Here is a 23,533-nt window from a genome sequence, read left to right as displayed (position 1 = left end):
TGCATCCATACTTAAGATGGGGATGGTCCATAAAATACAACACAGAGAATCAATTAAGTTCCCTAAGGGGAAGTGGTATCTGTCCTCTTAATCAAAGCAAATCACACTGGAATCATTATCATATTCCATGACAATGAGAAAGTCCAAAGATGATTCCTCAATTGATGAAGGATTCCGACAACACTGGTATGTCATCATTTTTCTGCTTACCCCAACTTGGAGCTGATTTCTCCACTGCCTGTCTGGGGTCTAAAGGATTGTGCTTTTTATCTTTCTGGAAAACCCCTTTTAAAATAACAATAAACAGGTTTTAATGTATTAAGCAGTCACCATAGAAGGTCTTATATATATGAAGCTATTTACCATACTCATTTATATAAGAAGCCCTATGGGATTAATTTGCATCACATATTATACAGACTTATCAAAAGAAAGAAGAAACTTTAAAGGACAATAGAGTACAAAAGAAAACAATACATGAACAAGTAGACTAACATTAGATCACTTTCCAGTATAGTTTCATATAAAGTACAAAGGTGAGGGAAATGATCCATTAAAAACTGATATTAGGGAATTGGAATCATTAGGGGAGACATGATAAATACATACTGTCACTACTCCCACCTGTTTGTAAAAATTTTTTAATTTAGGAATATCCTCTTTCCTTTCCCCAGAGTCTAATCAGAATTTAAATTGGGGGTGTTTACAAGGTTTCTGATCTAAAACTTCCCCAGACATGATGAGAAGGGTCAAAAAAATATGTCCTGGCCTACTTGGAAGGTGATAGTATCTTCCACCCTGTAAACACTAGAAATTATAATTACTGCAACAAAGAATAAGGATTAACCATTTCATATGATGTAATTATAGGTTAAGTCTTCCAAGCACATGTGAAGTGAAAACAGAATATGAGTAGGGTTCATTTGCCGACTCTAAAATTTAGAAGTGGCATAGCAGTCTGTTTCCAAGATTCACATTACTACAGTCAGCATACGTGGTCTGTGGCCCAACACCGCAAATTCTAAAAAGGAAACCAGAATATACAGTCGTTTTATTCTACTCCACGTGTCCAGGTGTCACTCATTCACCCTCTACTGAAAGTTGAGGAGTTTGGAGGCCAGGCAGGTAAATTTGCTTTCCACACCATCCCTATGAGCTTTTGTCTAAATTATCTGGCTCCGCAAAAGATCAGCTTGAAACTTATTGCTCACCTCTTATCTATTCAATGGTTTGATGGAATAGCAAGGAATATCGTTAAAGACAATGAGGCATCAACTCCCTTAATTATTCTCTCTTAAGAATCTGCCATTTCAGACCGTCTATTTCAGATTTGTAATGGTGACATTTTAACCTCTTCTTGATTAAAGGTTTCTATCTCCATCTCAAAGAATGCTTACTTATATGTGGTTTCTCACAAATGGCTTAACCTTTCTGCATCTCAGTTTCATCCATTATAAAATAGAGATAATTACAGTGGGTTCTATTTGCCCAGCATGTGGCAGGCATGCTCCATGCCTGGACTCCCTGTAAGGTCTTCATACGGAGTTCGAAATATGTCCTAAGAACAAAGAACTGAAAATAGAATTGGAACTAAAAACAAGGTAGGGCTAAAAGCAGAGGGGAGCTGAATGTTGATGTTCTAGAGTCCTTTGGTATCTTTCTGCCTTTTATACATTTAATTCATCTACCTAAAATACGTATATATATAAAAACATCCTGTACAACTTTGCAACTAGTAAAGATGAAAATTCTCAAAGTGTTTCATCAAGTTTACAAGTGATACAGCACCTTTCCTTTTTAACGGTTATAGAAACACAAAGTTGCGAACTGATGTGATTTTAGTTTTCAACATTATTTTTCTAAGGGAGAAAAAGAGTGGGATACTGATATTTTAATAAAGAAGTGAATTACTATCCCATGATTTCTCCATTAGGAATGAAAACAGGCTGCACTTACAGAAGGGGTTGTATTAATTTTTCAGTAATTTAAATTTGAATGACATTTATGCTTCCATTTTTTAAATTATAGACTTTTTGTTTTGTCATTGAAAAGTGCTTTTAGGCAATCTACTCCATCAATCATTAGTGATTGATGGTTTTGGTCTACATTGGTAAGTACTTTGGAAGTGCTTCTCACATAATATAGATAATAATCAATAAATTCCAATAACTATGAACATATCCTTGAAGCAATTTTTTCTTTCCTTGGATTGAGAGAGCTATGTAGAGCTGTTACTAGTAACATACTATCAAAATGTGATCCTTAATCAGAACTAATCCACTGCTGTTGATAAACACTTGAAACTTCAGAGTTTTTTGACCACAATATTCACTATTAGAGTAATGTTGGCAGCCTTAAATTGTCCCTTTTGTGACTTTCTTTAGTTGAATAATAAGGCTTACCAATTAATTTTAAAACACATGTACTTACACCAAAATATTCTCACAAGGCAATGGCTCTTTGCTTTAGATAAAATAGCAAGGCCAAGGCAGAACAGAAGACAGTGATTCCATGCCAACAGATTGTGACTTCATTCCTCTGTCAGTAAGTGGTCAAAAAGAATGTTCTCATTCATTTTGTGTGAAGAATGTTGAAGTAGAAAGAAGTTGTTCACTAAATTATTATTGATTTACCTGTTATTTTTAATAGGCTTAGAAAATCAGATCCTAATAGAATTTTGACAGGAAGAAATTATTTGCCAATAAATAAATCCTAGCGTATGAGGTAAACGTATTCTTTAGTTTGGTTGGTGAGACAAAATTCCAGTATCTTTGAATTTCCTTCTAAATATAATAGTTCTTTGTGATATTAGACATGTAAAGTTTATATAATTTTAAGTTTTGTAATTATCTTCTAAGAAAAATGGGTAAAGCCTTCTATATGTCTCAGCTGTGTAAAGAAATAGTATTTTCACATTGATCAGTCTTCTACCATTCCCTGAACACTTGAAGGGCTTTCAAGTTTACCAAATTAATTCAAATTTTAAAATTGAAATTTGGCAAGTGAATATAGTTCCATGTAATTGAAACTTGGCCCAAATTTCTGTTTGATAACAGTTCTGTGACATACTAGATTTGATTTTTTTGGTTGATGGAACAGCAAGGAATATCGTTAAAGACAATGAGGCATCAACTTCTTTAATTATTCTCTCTTAAGAATCGGACATTTCAGACCATCTATTCAGACCTATATCATGTTTCCTTTTCTTCCCCCTTCAAACTGTTAGATTTCAAGCAGACAACTAAGGGTTAAGGATTTAATTGATATTTTGAATCTGTCAAGAACCACTCACTCAGACTCCCAAGCCTCTTGGTCCTATTTCGAGAGTGGCCTGCCCCATATAAGCCATAATACAGTTTGTAAATTGTCCAACTTAGTTGTTCAGCTGCCGTAGCCTAAAGTTTATAAATATGTAAGTGGGTCAGTTCTAAAATTAATTCAGCCTAACTTTGCCTGAAAACACTAAGAATATTACCAATCACGAGGGCCAAAATATCGCCCCCAAGCAGACAGAAACAATCCCTGGAGAACGACTGTCCAGGATGATGGCTTTGTGACATGCCCACTCTACTCCCACGAGGGCAGCCCTTGATTACAACCCAGGGTGCTCTGATCCTGCAATCAGACAAGAAGGTTGTCAGTTTGAGCCGATGTGCAAATGAAAGTAGGCTGATCAAACGAAGCACAGTTAAATGATAGCAATCACAACTAACATTTATTGAGCACTTATAGTTTACCAGACACTCACACTCATTTAATCTTCCAACAATTGGAAAAGAGAGGCATTATTATTATGCCTATTTTACAGATTTAAAAACTGGGTCTGGATGAGAGCTGGAACTTGAAGAAAAGTCTCAGAAGCCTGTGCCTTTAATCACCACATTATACTGACATTGTGCTTAGATTGCCTTCCTTTGTGTCTCTTCATCATTCACTAAGCACTTACAGTGTGTCAGTCACTCTGCTAGTGATTAGGGGTAGAATGACAAGGTCTCTATCTTCAGGTAAGTAATATAGTAAAAGAGATTGCTGTGGACTAAATTGTGTCCTCCCCCAAATTCCTGTGTTGAAGCCTTATCCTTCAGTGTGATTGTATTTGGAGATAGGGTCTTTAAGGAAGTAATTAGGGTTAAATGAAGTCATAAGGGTGGGGCCCTAATCCGATAAGACTGGGTGTCCTTATAAGAAGAGGAAGAGACACCAGGAGTGCCCATGCATGGAGAAAAGGTCATTTGAGAATATAGTAAGGAGACAAGGAGAGGGGTCTCACCAGAAACCAATTCTGCTAATGCTTGGATCTTGGACGTCCAGCCTCCAGAACTCTGCAAAAGTAAATTTCTGTCATTGAAGCCACCCAGTCTGGGGTATTCTTTAGGGCAGCCTTGAAGACTAATACAAAGACGGGTACATACATTATTTTCTATAAAAGAATATGGAAAGAACCAGTAGGTGTATAAATTAAACATTTGGGAAGAATAAATTTCATTTTTCTTAAATAAAAATATGAAGCTAGTTTACAAAATTTAATTCTTAGAAAACATGCAGTTTCTTTGCTTTGTCTATAGCTGACCTGGTCTTCTTCAAGAGACCTTGCCTCTGGTTTGTTGGGAGAAACATTAACTACTTGTCCAACCCAGTTTAAAACTTAATCCAGTACATCAATTGAAATAATAGATTGAGATAATATTCAGGAACTCCAGGAAACTGTTTCCAGTCTCTCAGATTTCTTACTCTTTGTTCTGCCTCCCAGGTTCCTCTCCAACAGGGCATCTGGGTGTGGGGTAAGGGTGGCAGGGATGGGAAGTTCCTTTGTTAAGTAGTCTGGCTCTTCTAGTGATGTTCCTTGAGTGCCTGGTTTCTGGATGCTCTGTAGTCATCCAGTGCTAAAATCTGAGCAAGAAAATTGTGAACCATTCTTTTGGCTTCCACGATGTGTAGATTGCTCTCCTAGCAGGTTCAGCCTCATTTTTGCTTGTGTTGCTGCTATAAACACTAAGCTGAGTGTCGCATTCAGTACCAGCCTAGGTGGTCCACTCACAGAAACAGACCACACTGCCAAGTCTTGGCACACCGCCAGTCAGACTCTTAGCTACCCAGGGGCCTATAATACACAGGAAAGGGTAAGAGTGAATTGGAGAAATAAAATTCCAGGTTGTGCCGTTAACATAACTCTGTTATGGCTGAGCCCCAGCCAGGATGGTACAAAGAAAAGTCTGAGGGGTCCTCCACGCAGAGTCCCAAGTAGGGACGGGGGCAAGGCCTCACTCTGCTTCCAGTGATATCTTTACTCATAGAAAGGATGTGTCTCTTCATCGTAGCCTCCCACGTCTCTCTTTTCTTGACACATTTTTCCAGGACCAGAAGGAGACAGACTGCTTTTTCCCTATCCTCTTCCTGTCGAGAACGCTTATGTAAAAATCTATGGACCACGTTCCTAAGTCTATGCTAATGATAGATAATGAAATTTGGAAAGTCCAGTTGTCAGTCACTGAAATCCAGATTATGGCCTTGCTGCAAATTCTATTCTTGAATACTAATTACTACCCCAGACTTTTCCTTTTCATTTCTTTTGGAAGAAACCTTAACGAAATCGAAGCAGAATGATCTCTTCAGTGGAGTTTAACTCAGAAAGGCAAAAGAGTGCACCACGTAAATTATGTTCAACATATAGATCCTATTATACTCCTGCTGAGGGGCTAGAGGTGAATGATTGATTCTGACTTAAAAATGCTTCCCAGAAGAGATAACCTTTGCGCTGAATTCAGAAGGAAGAAAGGAATATTTGTTAAAATATTTTTAGGAGTGACACAGTTTAAAAATGCACAGCCATGCTTCCTGTTTAAATTGGGCACGTTTTTGTATCACCAGAGAATAGGCATTAACAGCAACAGGATTATTTGAGAATTACGGATCATACTCAATAAATCTGAAAAATAAAATCCACCATTAGTTGCAGACAGTGTAAAGCACCTATTTATTACATGCTAGGAATTGTGCCAGGTGTTACCCAAAATGGAAAAGACACACTCCTTACTATCAAGCAACATACAAGCATGCTATCGAAAATATTTAGCGTATAGTGGGGCACACACATTTTAGAAGGGAAGGAGTGTTGTAATCACAAAGTAGTGTTAAAAAATAATTTTCCAAATGATGAAAGTCAAGTATTTCATAGGAAAATCAGGACTAACCCTTGTGCTGGTGTCCCATCTATCCAGTTGTTCAGACAGTCACAGATAGCCCTTTGCTTGCATTCCATGAGAAGAAAGATGAGATAAAAGTTTGTTGAAAGATTATAGGTAGAATAGGATGTATTTTGGCACAAATGCTTACTATTGAAATTCTGTTTACAGTAATTACTAAGACTTTTAATCACCTGTCCAATAGGTATTTTTAAATGTATAAGTTTATACTCATTATTTTTTAATTTCGTAACACTAAGAAGAGTTCACAAAATACAGTTCTGAAAATATAATATAAAAGTAATCATTCTCCATTTACTGAGTGAACACTATTTCTTTCTCTTAACCCACAGTGCTAATTTTTATGTAAAATTTAGTTTATTGAATACAAAAATATGGTATAAATGGAAATGAGGCTGGTAAGAAAACTAGCTTATGGAAGTAATAGTGTTATGACTAAATACAAATATTATCTTTGATTAATCAGCCACTCATGTATAAAATTATCATCTACAGCTGTATTTAAATTGATGACTTTCTATAAATTCCAGCATTACTGCAAATGGTGGGCACAAGATTGGGTTTCAGAAACACATCATACTGCACTTCTGCTCCCACTGACTCTGTAATTTTAGAGGGGAATTATTTACTGTCCTCATGAATTATCTCATATGCTGTTCAACAGTAAATAAAAGTAGAACCTCCTCTTAAAACATACTGAATTTGTAACCAGCAAAGTCTTGACTGTCTTAATGAAAGGGAAGCCCAGACATTTGTATATTAGACAAGCAACGGTGGCTTCAAAACTCTGCAGAAGTTGGGCTGCAGAGTGGAGATCTGGTGAAGCTGAGGATCTTGAGTTGAAGTCACAGCTGCAGAGCAAGTTCACTGCTTTAATTTAGGCTGTATATTATAGTCAATAAAAATATCAGTGTTTTATAAAATCTTATTTGGCTTTTACATAAGTATAAGAAAGCACAAATCTTCACATGGAAAATATTTTCATTACAGTTGGCCCTCAGTATCTGTGAGGGATTGGCTCCAGGGCTGCCTCGCAGATACCAAAATCTAAGGATGCTGGAATTACTTATATAAAATGGTGCCTTGTAGTCGGTCAGACATATCAACAGTTTCTCCATCCCACGGATACAGGGGGCCAGTGTATTTTTATTTAAGATGTAGTTTAAAATATTATTGGGAATTAATATATTCCCCGTCCCTCAAACCATTCAGTGGCTTTGCCACTACAGACATAAAATCTTAGGTGGATAACCTTCATGTTACCCGAAAAGGTAAAGACCCCAATTCTTGTCATACCTGGAAGATAAATAGGGAGATGGTGTGTTGTGCAGTGAAAGATTTTAAAAGATTTATTTAGAAAAGGACAAGCACACCTCCAAGAACGGGAGGCGGGCTGATCCAAGGGAGGAGAAGCGGCGGTTTTTGTCCCCCTTTCTCTCACGCCCTCGCTTAGAGGCGGTCTCTTGATTGATTGACGGCTCTTGTCCCTGGAGTGCTTAGTCATGTTTGGCCCCTTTGCACATGTCCTTGCCCATGACAGATACAGAAAAACCCTTGGGGTTGATCTAAATCGCCATGTTAATTATAATACAATGAACATTGGGTCACATTGGTTAAGTCCTTTCCGCTACCGCGCACAGTCGTGGCTGTGGGATTCTAACCGGTTTCTTGCTGGCGCTCATTTAGAAGTAAAGTCCCTTTATGCTGGAGGCGGGCACAGTGCCATCTTCCAGACCATTCTTCCTCTCCTCTACTCATCTGCCTGGTGCACCCACTTATCTATCTACCTAACACTCATATCTTTCTTCTAACACTAACCCTGTCCTAAACTCGAGTTATATACTTACCTTCATTGTCAAAGGCATATTAAACTTACTATGTCCAAAATTATGTTCATAACTTACTACACTCTCCCTAAACATTTTTCTCTTTCAGATTTTCTGTTTTAGTTGGTGGCACCACTATCCAACCAGTCATCAAACTGGCTTCATTCTTGATCCTTTTCTTGGTCTCATCTTCAATTGTAATTCCTTCTGTATCCCATATGGAGGCATCAGCATCCATCCAACAATTCAGGCCAGAAGTGTGGAGCAGAGTCATGTTCAATATCCATCTCATCTATCTAGCTAGAGAGGCAGTGATAGTAGCAATGAAGATATACTCCCTCCCCCGATGCAATCAGTCACCAAGGCTGCTACCAACTGATAAGTGTTGGATTTATTCTCTCACATGGTGGAGGGGTAAATCAGACTGAGCTTTGTGTAAACTTAAATATTTGGAAGATTCAAGTATTCAAGGTTCAAGGTCACACAACTTGACTACTTTAATTTTATAGCAGAACAACATGCAGAATCAGAACTGGAATGTAGCCCATGACCAAAATGGAAATAAAAAGGCACAAGAGGAAGCTGATCACAAGACAAGAGTTCAGTCCCTAAAATTAAGTATAAGACCTGAATGAGTCAAGAGTAGAAGACAAGGTTGAGCCTCTGTGCTACAAGTCCAGGATCTTATCTATTTCCTCTGATTAGAGACAAGATTAGTTGAAGAATCAGGGGCAGAACCAAACAAACACCTATACATCTATACATGCATACATAAAAAAAATTCACAATGTGTAACAATATACAGAACTGCAGAAGCCTTCAAGTCATTAGTCTTTTTCAATGCCACTCTGAAGCCCAAATTCTTAGATTCTAACTTAGACTCTGCCTTATGCTATATGATCTTGGAAAAGTAACCCACGTTCTCTGAGCCTCGTCTGTACAACAGGGAGTGTAAAACTATCTACCCCATAAGACTGCTGGGAGGTTTAAATGAAATAGCTCCAGGGTAGTAAGTAAACAACACATTTTGTCATTACATATTGAAACCTCATGCAGTGCAGCCTTTAACAGGAACTAACTTCCTTTAGGGTAACAGTCTAATTTTTTACCCTAATCCCTGTATCAGGTCAAAAAGCTCACCTATGCCTTTTTTTATCTTTACTATTATTTAGATGTCTCCACTTGAATGGTCTTTTATACATTTTACAAAATCTGAAACTTAGTTCTCTTTTTTTCTCTCAGTTTTTAATGCAGCAATAACGTCAACAAATAATTGAGAACTCTGGGTGAAGAGATGCCAAAGAGAGACAGCATTCCTCCCTTTAAGGTAAGTTAAACTTAGTTTTCTCAACTACCCAACTCCTTAAAAATTTAGAACAGTTTTTCTTTTTACTATTGTGAGGCTGGGCACCCCATGAGAGGTGAAATTGTTATGTTGTGAGGGTGGTGGGAATGAGGGGGACATTTCTCATATTTTCTCAACTGAAAGCTGCCAGAGAATGACCTTTGTATTCTTCAACAAGTCCTTACAGGACAAGTCACCATGAAGTCCCTGTGGGGAGCCTCCCTCAGTAAAGGAGGCAAGCAGCCCATTACCTCAGGAAAAATTATTTGGGAATTTTAATAGGAAAACTTACCTTCCTTTGAGGGGTTTGTATGCAGATTGGTGTCATATTCTGGAGCCAGCCCTCACTTAGCATTCCTGATATCAGCTAGCACACTGGAGATGCTGGCAAAGCTGAGAATAAAGGGTTCCAAACACCTGGAAGGGAATGGGGCTACCTTCACTTTGAGAAGTTGAGTAGTGATCTGGAGCAGCTGGTAGCCATTCTTGCACCAGAACTTAACGTTGCTCAGTATGAGGCGGACCAAGCCTGAGCAGTACCATGTGGCAGAAGGAGCAGTCCCAGTGTCCGCCCCACACACACACGCAGCCACTGTGTGTGCCCAGAGCACAGTGGTGGTTCACAGGGAGGGTGACAGGATCGGCTGAGAGAGCATGGCAATGGGAGTAGGTTAGGAAGATGTACTGCCATCGGAGATGGAGATGATGGGTGAAGACTTAATCAAAGGCAAGGGTGGTGGGGATGATGAAAGTTTGGCAGTTCGTGACCGATTGTGCCAGAAAAGCAAGGAACCTGGACATTAAGGATGGTGGTGACAGAATAGTGAAGTCACAAAAGTTAGCAGAGGAATCAAGTTCCAGGGTGGAGAAACCAACAGTCAAACAATGATGTCGGACTGCACCTCGCAGGCTCACAGGCCTGTACTCACTGGAGAAAGAGCCCGTTGTCAGCAACAGAGACATCAGTGATTTAGTGGACACGGGAGCTTACAAGTCTGAAGCAAGGTCCTGGAGCATCAGCCCGCCATGTGCGGTGGATGGTGGGCAGGGCATGGTGGCAGCCTTTGCTCCCAGGGACAGGCGGAGGTTAGCGGTGATCAGGGGAACCGACTTCAGGTGGGCTCATTGGTTACCAGGGAGATGAGCAGAAGGAACACCCCTCAGCGTCCCTCCCTCTTTGATAAGAACAGCCACTGGCTGGGGCCTGGGGCAAGTATGTAGGAAGGTCAGTCATGTGAGTTGGGTGGAGGTGAAGCAGGAACAGGTCGAGCAGGGGATGTACTGGGAGCAAGAGAACAGCCACCTTGAATGGCCTGACCACACAGATGACTCGAGGGAGAGGAGGATGTGGGCTGAGAAGAGATGAGATTTCCAGAAGAGTGCTTGTAAACAGCAGTACTTTTCGTAAAGAACAGAAGGCCCGAGTGGCAAAGGGAGCAGTGAGACAAAGCGAGCGCTGTCATCTGTGTGCTCATTTGAAGAGGGAGTTCAAGGTGAGAGTGACATTGAACACAATTAGGAAGGAAGGGATTTCAGTGTTTCATCATTCCTCCTGGAATTCCTCTTTCCTTTTGCCCTCATGAGATTACCCAGTGCCTTTGGCTGTTTCCTCTGCTTGAAGAATCTTCCCCCTAGATGTCTGATGGCTCATTTCCTGGCTTCTTTAACCTTCACCATAAAACAGCCCTCTTATGTAAAATTACAAGCTCCTCTCTGGGAACGCATGTTCGAGTGTGTGCACACTTAGTACTTAACACACTATACATCTGCCTTATTTATCATGGTTTATTGTCTGTCTTTCCCATTAGAACTGAAGGTCCATGAAGGCAGGGATTTTTGCTCCAGCACCAAGGACAGTGTCTACTGCCTTACTATATGCACTCAATAAACACTTGCTGAGTGAATAATTCAGTTACTGGGTGGGTTCTGTGTAATCTCAAATGGCTGGTTTTCTCTAGGGATTTGCATGTTCACATAGGAAATTTCACCCAATAACTTCTTTCTTAAGTGATTCTTGATTCACTTCTCCACTCCATTGAAAATCATCTGTCCTTGTGTTCCATTCTCTTGGAATTTTTCTAGATGGTTGGAAATTATTCTTAAAAAAACATATCTGGGTGAATACAGATGGCTAAAATTAATGTAGAGTGTAATCCAGATACTGTTTTCCATTGTGGGGACCCTCAGTGACTCATCCCAAAGAATCAGTAATGTGAAAATCTCAGGAAATGTGACAGTCTTTGGGGAGAAAATGTGAGGACGAGCAAGTGTTAAACACAGTTTGCCTTCTGTGTCTGTGTTCAGCCTTGGGTCTTCCAGTGGCTTAAAGCTGACGTGTTGGAAAAATGAAAATTAGTGAATTCAATAGCTGTTTTCTAAAATGGACAATTCACTAGGAAATATTTTTTAGGACCGATATGGGTTTTTTAGCCAAGACATTTTTACTTGACTACTATTTAAGCCAGTTTCCTCTTGTTTAGTCCACAAGGAAGAGTGAGTAGCTAGTTCTTGTGATCCATCTTTCTCACAGTAATATTGTGAAGGTTGAATAAAGGACAATACAAAACTTTTGCAAGTATAAAGTGCAAGAGAAATAATGATGGCTTTATTCTTAAGTAGTTCCATGTCACCTTGCTATTTCTTGCTTGTAATTCACTAATTAAATGTCAGTTCCCAGTAGCTACATGGATAAAAGTATTATTTGACATAATCTAAAATAAATCTCAGTATACTCAGTTGGGCTTGGACACTGATACTGATTGTCCTCCCATTCTCACATTTGGCCCAGTCTCTCCAGTCTCCTTTACTGTTCTCCCCCTCCCTCTACTACTCACCTGTCAATTCCTACCCCATTTCCCAGCATGCCCTGGGATAAGGGAATGCTCACCCATCTCCATCTGTTACTTAATATTACCAGCTCCATACACATTGCCCTAGTGTTGTACCCTGCTACCTGCAGGTTTCATGCTGGTTTTGTTTTCTGGCTCTTGTTTTATCTTAATTTCAGGAATTGTGTCCCTAAAGATAACTAGGCTAGAGCCAAGAACCAGTGTCACAGTGTCAATAAACTTACTGTGAGTGAAGCATTCAGTGAGGAGGGAGTAAGCGATGAAGTTAACAGAAAGCGGCAGCCACAGTCAAAACTTACTAGTTGTCGGATTAACCTCCCCCAGAATAAAAGTAAATGTGTGATTTTGCCAATGGAAGGACAGCAATGTCAGAATAAGATTGTTCTAAGAATGGGCACTACCCAGCTTCTCTATTTCCTCATTTTACCCCAAACAGCACTAAAATCGTGAGAGTATTTTGAGAAAATGGAGTTGTTTCTTGAAGAAGATTTCATAAAATAAATGACAACAACAAAAACAACCCAGAAGATACATAATGACAAATAACACTTGGATGACACTGCACAACATCACCGGGGCAGGAAACTAAGTTACAGAGAATTCAGACGACCTGCCTTAATTTGCAAAGATAGCACATTCAGCTCTCAAACTCAGGTCTTTGGAATCGATATCCAGTGGTCTTTCTACTCTGTTATAACTATAGCCAAGTCTGCACATTTTCTGACCTGTGTGCCAGTAAGAAAAAAAGATAACTATATTGTGTATTATAAAGCTTAAATTAATTCCTTCCCTATTTGGCTGAATTCTTGTCTAATATATTATTATAGTATAAAGAGTACAGTACAGGTCATCTGTGTTTTAGGTAAATTCCTGTTGCAGTAAATACTGTCACAAAGGAAAGTCTTGACTAACCAAGCTGTTTCTTTGATACATAAAACAGTCACATTGGTCTGATTATATTCAAATTTGTACAACGTTTAAGTGCTTTGTCTGGTGCAGCTTTCTCAGTCACCAGGAGAATAAGCATCATTGCACATTGCTCAGATTGGATGTAGGAACAGAAACAGACTTGAACCGCAGTTGAATTCTTTATGTTCCTTGTGTCCTAAAAATCATGTCCATTATTACTGGTATTTTTCTCAGTAATCCTTCTTCAGACCTGTCAAACACCTCAAGGAAATTCATCTGAATTCCCAAGTTTTAAGCAAAACGTAATTCCACAAAGACTCCTAGGAACTATGATTAATGGAAAGCAGAGAGCTAATTGTGACATCTCTTTTCCCATACTGTTTTTGAAATATGTATTACATTCCAATGGATATCGAAGGGGCTGAATGTCAGCTCTGTTTATCCTCTGAATTCTGCACAATATGCTTTCTAGGAACTACTCAAAGAGAACAGAATTTCATTTTAACTATTTGTGTATTCCAAAATGTTTGTTTTGCATACAAAGTAGATACATTTATTTTTAAGAAAAGAAACTCTAAAAATAGTAAATATATTTTGGGATTCTTGTTTCCTTTTTTAAGGCATCTTACCAGTTTTGCTTACAAAAGTTGTTTTATGCCTTATTAGTGAATTTTTTGCCTCTAATAAGAATATTTTAAGTGTGCCTGTGTATGCCCAATACCCACTGTCTGTTCCTAATAGCATTGTTAGTTCTATGGAAAGATTACATCTTCCCCATTGTCTCTGTAATCTTGATGGTCCATGAAATCTGGGGGCCTGCCTCCCACTAAGCCTTAGAGGCGGATACTTTCTTTCATTGCCCTTACACAACAAGAGGAAAGGCACATGGCCTATATTTGGCCAAACTGAGAAGCTGTCATTTGGGGTAAGTGAAGCCAGAGAAGAAGAAACAATTGGAATTCCATTTCTCCCAGAGTAGTTCCAACCAATTTTTTTTCAAAACTGAGGTAAAATTTTATAAGGTTAACATAAAATTCATCATTAACCATCTGAAAGTGTACAACTCATTGCCGTTTCGTATGTTCACTACGTTGTACAGCTATCCCCTCTATCTTCTCCCGAGACGTGCTCATCACACTAAAAGGAAATTCCAAACTCATTCCGCAGTTACTGCAAGTTCTCCCCTCCCCCCAGCCCTGGCAAGCACAGGTCGGCTTTGTGGATTTGTGTAGGATGGTTAGTTCATATACATGAAATCATACATGTGGCCTTTTGTGTGTGAATTCTTTCACTCAGCACAGTGTTTTCCAGCTCCATCCCGGTGGGAGCATTATCGGCACTGACCAGGCTGTTCTTGCCCCCAGACCTTTCCTAGCCCTCTCTGCTCCTGCCTTGGCCTCTGTACCTCACAAGCCTGGTGCTCCAATCATCCCAGCTGCTCAGTTAGTGCCCTTCTTCTTGCAGAACTTTACCTTTCCCATTAGCCAGTCGCTGGTTTCTGTTTTTCACAATTGATAGTGAACTGACACACTTCCTTACTGAGCCCATTAATTAGTAGTTTCTAACTGGATACAAAAATCTGAAGGCTTATTTCCATTTTCTACTCTCTTTTCTTATGCCAAATAAAAATATGAAAATGATAGAGATCTATTTACCTTCCTTCGCTTTCAGTACCACTGTTACGGAGTCCTTGTTTTCATGCAAAGGCATTGCATTTGTAAGACGAAACAGATCTGGGTGTCCAGGTGACTCATTTCCTCCCTTTGGATAATGTAGGGAGAAATTAGCTCAGCAGGTCCTAGCTCAAGGGAAGAACAGGTTGATATTAGAGGCTGGGATCCAGAGGCCGCTTCTCTCTAACAAGGCCAGTTCCTCCCACAGGGGAAGAATGCTTGACTAGATGTACCCCTGATGCCTCTTTAGCTGAGCACTTTGCATGGTGCACGCAGCCAAGCTAGACACAATCTAAACCCACTTCTATTTGGGATTGTGAGAATTTAGAAAATGGTGTTCACTTTGCTATTTCTTTGCTTAAAAACTTTTCTCCTAATAAAATCTATTTTATATTTACACCATGTGGTACTAGAAGTATGTGTTCATATCTTCTTGGTGTAACAAAACCAACCCAATAAGCACAATGAGAGACACAAGTAAGACAAAAGTCCTTATTCTTAAAGAACTCAAATCTAGTAGGGAAAACCGTGAACACAAACTACAGTAAGATAAATATTGGTGTTTGAAGCATAAATCCTGTAATATCCACAGTTGGGGAACATCCAGAGTTTGCTGAAACACTTCCTTTGAAGAAAGAATTCACTCTTTCCTGAAGCAGATACTAAAGGTCCTGCACCCTTCCCCCCACAACATATCCATGTCGGTTGGTGTGCCTCCTTGTAAAACTACAGAAGGGAGCCTTCCCTTCATCCAGCTGAGGGGCCTTCAAATATCTTAAGATAGTCGTCACATCAAATTCACTCTTGCAGAGTCTGAATATCCTCCATAACTTCAGTTGTCACATAGCTACAAAGTTCCGTGGAAACAGAGGAGGGAGAGACCATGTTTAGGTGTGGACCTGAGCTGTATTTATTGAGTAAGCAGTATTCACTTTAGGTTGAAGCATTTCTATAAACGATGGCAAAAGGAGGGATTATCCCAGGTGGAGTGAGCAGAGATAATTAGATCCCAAAGATGTAAAAAGTTCCTCAGAGGTGTCTGAGGAACAACAGTGAAACCATCCATGTAGATTAAGAGCATAAGCTAATTTGTAGTATCGATAATTAGAAACTTTGAAACACTTTTGAACAGAAGAATGACATGATAAAAGATATGCTTTGGGAACATTGCTTAGGTGTGAAAGGGACCTAGAGAGAGAGAAATAAGAGGTTATTATGGAAATTTAAATGGGATGTAGCAAATGCCTGAAATAGAAAAATGATGGGAGTTATGATAAGAATAGAGGAAATGCAAGATTTGGTACAGAAATAGAACCACCATTCACAGTACTACCATATCTATCTCTTTCCTTTATTTTAATATTAAGAAACCACTGCATAAGATTTGTAGATTATATACTTCTACAAAGGCAGGATGGTGAAGTAAAAAGCAGCTTTAGAATCAGACAGACTGGAGTGAAAATCTTGGATCCACTGCTTCTTAACTGTTTTCATGCACAAATTATTTTACCTGGGAATCTGCCTAGTTTGTAACACAGTGTTAATAAAGCCTGATACAGTGACAATAAATAAATTTTAGGCCCCTTCTTGTTTTTCTTATTTCACTTTAAAAAGTGTATTAACCTACTGTTATGCACTAGGAAATACACTCGGTGATGAAAGCCACGAAACTTCTCAGGAGTCTACTGTGATACAAATGTGGCGGGTTTTATTGCTCACACTCCCTTCCTATAAGCACATTCTACCGTCCATCCATGGTCATGTGACTTGCAGGGATTCTCTGTAGGAATCTTGGCCGCCCCACTGACTTTGGAGCTTAGCTCTGTGACTCACTTTGTCAATGGAAAGTAATGTATGCTAGACCCGAGAAGTTTTAAGAGCCACTACATGTTTTGACTATTTCTCTTGACTTATTCCAGGAGAAATACTTATCCCAAGTATGGGTTACTCCTAGAATAAAGAAAACACTTGGATCAGAGCCACATTTTTTCTGTTGCTGCAGCCAAAATGTAATGAATGAGAAATAAACCACTGAAATTTAGGGTTCTTTGTTGCTCCAGCAAGAAATAGTAATACAAAAGTAAGCAAGTAATTGCAAAAAAAATGTATGCAATAGATGTACTAAAAAGGACAGCCAACTCGATCTAGGAGTAAGGATCCTAGGGAAAGATATTGGGATGGAATGAATGATCCCAAAGTAGAATGTGGAATCAAAAGCAGAAATGTGCTGAGTAAAACATGGCTTCCGTGGAAACTGGACTTTTCATGTAAAACTGAAGTGTGAACAAGTGACAGAACCAGGGCTGTAGTGAGAAGTGAGGGTGCATGTGGTGGTGACATGCACTCAAATCTTATATGGGTGACCCTGATCATTCCATTATTCCACAAGCTGCCTCCACCACTCCCAGAATTCCTGAACTACCTTTTTTTTTCATCTATAGCACCTACTTATTTTATTTATCATTTATTTTCTGTCTTTTACCACTAGAATGTAATCTCCTTGAAGGTAAGGATCTTTGCCCATTTTGTTCAGTGGTGTGTCTCAAACATGATGAAAAGTGACTAAACACAGTAGGTGCTCAATAAGTATTTGTTCAATGAGTGACTCTAGAGTCATTCAGAAGTCTCAAAAGCCAGTCTCAGGAGTTTAGGTTTTTTCCTGATGGCTATTGGGAGCTCACTGAAAATTTTAAGCAAAGAAATAAAGTGATTTGCATCTTAGAAACATCATTATAGCAGCAGTATGAATAATGGTGCAAAGGAGGAAAGCAACTCATTCTTTCTTACTTACTCTTTGAAAATAAAATGAAATCTGAAATAACCATATTGTGTAATATTTTAAAAGCGAGAGTATTTAGTTTTTTTTCTGAAAGTTTTAAAGCAACCTGAAAGGAACAGGAGTGGAAGGTGTGATAGAAATATTCCTGAACAGTATTGAGGCCCCAGTACAGGTTGGAGATGATGAATTTTTAGAATCATTAATCCATAGCGTTGTGTGATTTTCCTCAGCAAAAATCAGTTTCCCAGATATAAGGGCTAAGAAAGCAGATGTGGGACTTACGAAGAATTGGGCAATTTTAACATAGAATAAAAACTAAGTATATGAATCACATATTGAACAGTGGTCAAAATATACAAGGTTGAGAGAAATGATGGAATTAATTTCTCAAATTTAAAAAGTGAAATGAATTAACCTTCAATACCTCTCACCTCTCTGTCTCTCCCCCTCTCTGTCTCTCTTTGCCTCTCTCTCACACAGTATGTATTTGTTATCATTTTTCTCTTCTGGCCCCCTCATGTGTTTTGTCCCAAAGTGTTACAAATTCCAAAACCAAATATCACTTAAAGATCTAAGGTTTTGTGTTAGTTGTTTCTTGATTTTTCCAAAAATGTTCTTGATATGTAGTGCAATGCTGCAAGTAAGGGTGCAGATCATATTTTAAGAACTAACATAGTACTTCCTACAAGAAATGAGAATAACTGATTAATTATTCCTTTTGGTTTAATCAACAGTATGCTTTAATAGGATATTTCATTCTTGTGGCTTTTCTTAAATATGTAAAGAAAACATGTATTTCTCTAAATACGCATTTGTCTAGGTATAGAATCCAGAAAAAGAAACAATAGTTTTCATTTGTTCTACATGCCTGTGAAGGATGGAATCCTTTCACAATGTTGTCTGACTACAATCCTTTTTTCATTAATCATGAGATTTTAATGGAGAGTTCTGAAGTGTTTTTTCCAAGATAATAGAAACGTGAAAGACTAATGTTACGAATTGTTTATTTTCATACTTACTGCATGGTAAGTTTTTTTAGTTCCAATTAGTGGTTTATTTTTTTTTTAATACCAGCAGTTCTATTTTAATTATTTAGTACATTGACCTAACACTGGTCTAAAAGGATGATGATCTACAACTAAAGCAGACCACTGGTGCTTGACGTTGACTCTACAGTGTTCCAGATTCCATCAGTCAATTATCTGACAAATTTGCTTTATACTTAGAAAAACCAATATAAAGAGATAACTGATGTCTGTTGTAATGACTGAAGACACACTTCCAAATGACCAAAAGGCAGTCAGTGTTCATGAGAAAGAAGAGTTTCAAGTGGTTTCTAAAGTCACATCTATTGGTGCCTCTTCTAAATTTTTTGCAGAGCAGTGTGTTTCAAACAGCACAAAGAAGTTGCTTCAGAAAGTCATCTTTATCTTCTATTGGCCTTAATTTCAAAGATCATTTACATATCACCAAAATTTACTTTATTTTACTTCCAATTAAATGGATTGAGGACAACTTTCCCTTCTACCAGAACCAGGACCAAGGATGGAGAAACAGTGGAGACCAGCTTCTCCCTGAATGACTGTGCCATCAACATAGGCAAAGGTGAAGACAAAAAGGGAATTACTGAAGCATTCACCCAGCCAACTTTGATGACTTTCCTCACAGAGAAAATCGGGAAAGTGAGGAAAACAAAGGGAATATGACTCATCTCAACAAAAGATTTATTTGGGTCCCTAAGGAAATTTTACTGTCTATAGTCTGTGTTTTATTTTATCAGGTGAACTCCTATTTCCTAGACCCTACATGGAAAACAATTTATTTTAATAGTTCATTAAGGTTACAATATTTTTAAATATTTATTTCAAATGTAACAATAACTATATTTTATCTGAAACAAAGTTATTATTAGCACTGGACTTATGAAGACTTAGAAAAAGTATTTAAGTTGTTAGAAAAACTAAGTTGTTGCTGTGGAAGTTTAGTTAATTGTACAATCTAACATCTACTGTTTCTTACCGTAATTAGTAGGAAATCTAATTTTTTAGGCAAGTATAATTTTTACTTTGTCTTGTTTCTACTCCTTATACTCCCTATTTGTGTATATATATATATATATATATATATATATATAAAGATATAAATAGTAAATACCTCTTTTGACCATTTGTTACAAATGAGCTAGATATATAAAATTTTTACTGTAAGTATGTAATACATTTAAATAATTTTAATTAAAATGATTTCCTTTTAATTATATAAAAATCAATAACTGTAGGATTTATTCCATATACATATTTTCATTTGTCAGAGAAAAGAAAATAAAAATATAAAGGTCATTTTCTTGAGTCTACATTTAGTTTTTAATTATTTTTAATATCTCTTATGTTACTTAGGGAATTAACAAGGGCCAATTTAATGCATGCCTTAGGAATATTAATACTAAATTTTAAATATTAGTATTTTCCAAGCACATACAAGCAAATAAATAGATTCCCCTACATAGAATGTGTAGTTAGTTGTTTATAATATTAATAAAAATTATTTAATAAAATATGTAATAAACACTGTAGTTTTCCACAGTGTTGAGTAAAATCACTATTCATTATTTTCTTTACCGTTATTTACCATTTAGTTTGTAATGTCAGTAAAAATTTATCTCAAACCTGGGCCAGTTGTACCTACAAGCTGTTTAATTGACATTAATTGACTTAATAGTTTTTAGGACTATTCATTACTGCCTTTAAAAGCAAATCAATGTCATAAAATCCAATAAAATATAAAATACTTAAAATTTGCCTGGTGCTAACTATAACCTTTTTTAATGAGTGGGCAACTTTTCTGAGGTTGGTTAGAGGCTGATGAAACTAAGCCGGTTAAAGAGGAGGGGTAGTTGGTTCTGCCACACCTGCAAACTGGGCTAGGCATCTTCTCACAGCCTCACCCAGGAGAAATGCCCAAGTCCAAGGCTAGAGGCTGGTATTGAGGTCTTATGTGCTCTGATGAACCAGTGTGGCATGTTCCCTTTTTTATTTCTGCAGCCATACAACCAATGATGCTGAATATTTGTAATGAAAATAACATCATACATTTAAAACTAAGATAAACTGCTTCTGTACAGGTTTTGTGACTTACATTTTCTTCAAAAGATAATAATCTGTAGTATCTGACTGAATATCAAGAAAATAGTATTATAGGCTTTCTTTGTGTTTATTTCTTGATAGTTTATATAATTAATTTTAGTTCATCTTTATGCGTACTTTCTAGTCTAAGCCATTATCCCAAATCTGGAACTAGCACTCATAGTTTTTCAAAATAATAAACTACTGTGACTACAATGAGAAAATCCTGTTTACATTTCAGTAAATCAAAAAGTCAACCACCTTTGAGTACCAAAACTAGTAGCAGGAGGGTGGATGCAGAGAAAGGAAATAGAAAAACTAATGCAAAGATACGACTCTTCAATTTAAAGTTTATAATCTCATTGAAGAGATGGAATCCACATACGATACTCTTACAGACCTAAAGAAAAAGAAATACATGTGCAAAACACCATTTCCAGGTGCAAAAATGAACACAGTATAAACTGAGCACATAGATTCTGAAAGACTGAGTAGAGGAAAGAACCATCAGAAGAGTTACTAGTGGTATGTTTTCTATAAAGGTTAATGCAGTAGTTGACAAGAAAACTGGATTTATATAAGGCAGACGGAATGTTTTCTATGTAGAGTGTTAATCTAAAAAAGCATGAAGTGAGGACAGAGTGAAAATTTTGGTGGAAGAAAATGATTTATTTGAAATGAATAAAAATTAGTGACATTGTTGTCAATAGAAAATGGCAAAATTAAGAAAATCAGTGAACCTGGGTATACGGTAGAGGTTAAATAAAAAATACATTATGTATTAACATATTGTTTGTTATCTTATGCATTACAGGGAGGGCTGTTTACCTATATTATGCATATTTTACAGAGACAGAAAAAGAGAAGAGTGACATATTTTATACTTAAAATCATTAAATAACATTTATATATTAATTTCAACATCTTACAAAGTAAAAGCAATGAAGAAAATTTAGTATCATAAACTAATTAGAATATTACTTACATTAGAGGAAGAAGATATTTAAGTTTATGCTGTTTGTCAATATTTCTAAAGTTTTTAAAAAAGCACAAAATGAGCATAAGTTGCATCATGAGCAATTTAACATTAATTATATTTTCTAACAGATGATAATGGCTAAAAAACAAAAGTAAACAGAGATTCAGGGGACTATGTTAAACAACCACGAAAGGTTTATGTGAGGGATGAGTTAGAAGCAGCATTTTGTAATAAACACTTGACTAAGAACCTGGAAACTGATTCTCAGAGTTACCTCTAACACTGAGTAGCTTGTCATCTATTAAAGTTTATGAACCTTTTGCAATCATTTCCAATTTCATTCTTTGGAGTCAATAAACTGAGTATAATGTAAGAGGATGGATAATGTCTTCTCAATCTGAACTTTAGAAATCAATCAACTCTGAAAAGAATTCTGAATACTAAATCGTGTCTTTACTAAATAAGCATTTTTTCCTAAATCATTCTCTATGGAGTGATCTAAATTACTATTTTTACTTTCTTTTTAAATCTATATAGGGATTAAAAGTATGTTCAAATAAGGTAGAATGTAAGTTTGATCTTTCCTTTACTGCTCTTAAATGGAAAATTCTCTTTAAGGTAATAGTTTTTAAATAAAGTTTTTGATATAGTGTGGAGACCAGTTTCCATCTTAGAAACGATTTTCCATGGTAATAATATTCAGAGAACATCTCAGGGGTTAGCAACCAATGGCTCTGACCTCATTAAGTAAAACCAAGGATACTTATTGATGTCCCATTCATTTGCTACTGTACAGAAATAACATTAGGAATAAAATTCCCAAAATATATTTTCTACTTCTAAATTTTAATGCCATTGCAATTCCTTATCTAGTTTTTTTTTTTTATTTTTCTAAGGCCATCTAATCACAAAATTCAGACTGATGTCAAAGGAACCTGATTAATTAACCTTCAAGATCTCAATTCAATGATTATCCAGTATGTAAAGAAGAGTAATTATTAAAGTTTACCCAAATGTTCCCATAATGAAGATTCACTGTGGATGATACATTAATGCATTAAAAGCAGAATATGAAAATTCAAAGGAAATAACTTCAATACTAAAATTTGGGTAAGTATAAATGACCCAAGGATATTAATGAGAAGTGGTCTTGTTATTTGCAGTCCTCAGATTTTTGGAACAAATGAGACTTTTTTTTTTTTTTGAATCCACCCTGACAAAATGAGCAGTAAAGAACAGATACTTTGTTGGAGAAGATATTATGGTGTTATCAAAAAAAACCTGGCAATTGACTATAAACCACATGAAAACCAGAAAGTAAAGATGTATGTATGCTTGAAAATTTTTCATAAACATCTGCTATTCACACTCACAGAATTTACTAAGTGAAAGTGAATATAAAATTTTGTATAGTACTTTCTTGTTTTTAAATTGTTTGCAGCCTTCATTGATATACTTCATAAGAACATGTCCAAAAGGGAGAAGTATTCAGGTAATTATTACATTCTTTAGACACTAACTGAGAGTAGTTTTCAATGCTGCAATTAAAAGCTGTCTCATTAATCATAGTGAATAATGTGGAATATAAAGGTCAAATAGTCTAAGAGTGCAACTTTAAAAATAGAGTAATGGAAAAAGCAATTTGGTGTTATTATAAGTGCTGAGAAATCTATGATTACAAACAATAGATTGCAGAAGGTATCCTAATTTCAAGTGTAAAAAAGCAATAAAATAAATTTCACTGCATCTGTCAAAAGTCATACTCAGGTAGGATAGAACGTATGACTAATACTACTTCCCTGGTATTCTATGCTTTAAATTTACTTGAATGCACATGAAAAGGTTCTA

The 23,533-nt window shown here is 37.0% G+C and overlaps 1 protein-coding gene and 1 long non-coding RNA gene across 4 annotated transcripts in view; one reads left to right on the top strand and one right to left on the bottom strand.

Annotated features, from left to right (window-relative positions):
• PPP1R3A (protein phosphatase 1 regulatory subunit 3A) overlaps nt 1-2,504 on the bottom strand; it is a 53,071-nt gene extending 50,567 nt beyond the window's left edge. Inside the window, exons 1-2 of one of the 2 annotated variants that reach the window (XM_072964645.1) lie at nt 2,431-2,464; nt 211-285 (exon numbers count right to left, since the gene is read on the bottom strand). The gene's annotated coding sequence lies outside the window, so the exon portion shown is untranslated. Of the gene's footprint in view, nt 1-210; nt 286-2,430 lie in introns of both variants that reach the window. The other variant, XM_006206151.4, reaches the window with a different exon arrangement.
• Nucleotides 1-23,533, top strand: part of LOC140697366 (uncharacterized) — a 105,408-nt gene that overhangs the window by 37,408 nt on the left and 44,467 nt on the right. For both annotated transcript variants that reach the window (XR_012074327.1, XR_012074326.1), the window contains exons 2-3: nt 9,272-9,356; nt 22,582-22,795. This is a non-coding gene — a long non-coding RNA (uncharacterized lncRNA). The remainder of the gene's footprint in view (nt 1-9,271; nt 9,357-22,581; nt 22,796-23,533) is intronic.

Source organism: Vicugna pacos, chromosome 7 (genome assembly GCF_048564905.1).
Source record: "Vicugna pacos chromosome 7, VicPac4, whole genome shotgun sequence".
Lineage (NCBI taxonomy): Eukaryota > Metazoa > Chordata > Mammalia > Artiodactyla > Camelidae > Vicugna > Vicugna pacos.
The sequence above is the reverse complement of the archived record's forward strand: the minus strand, read 5'-3'. Positions and strand labels throughout refer to the sequence as shown.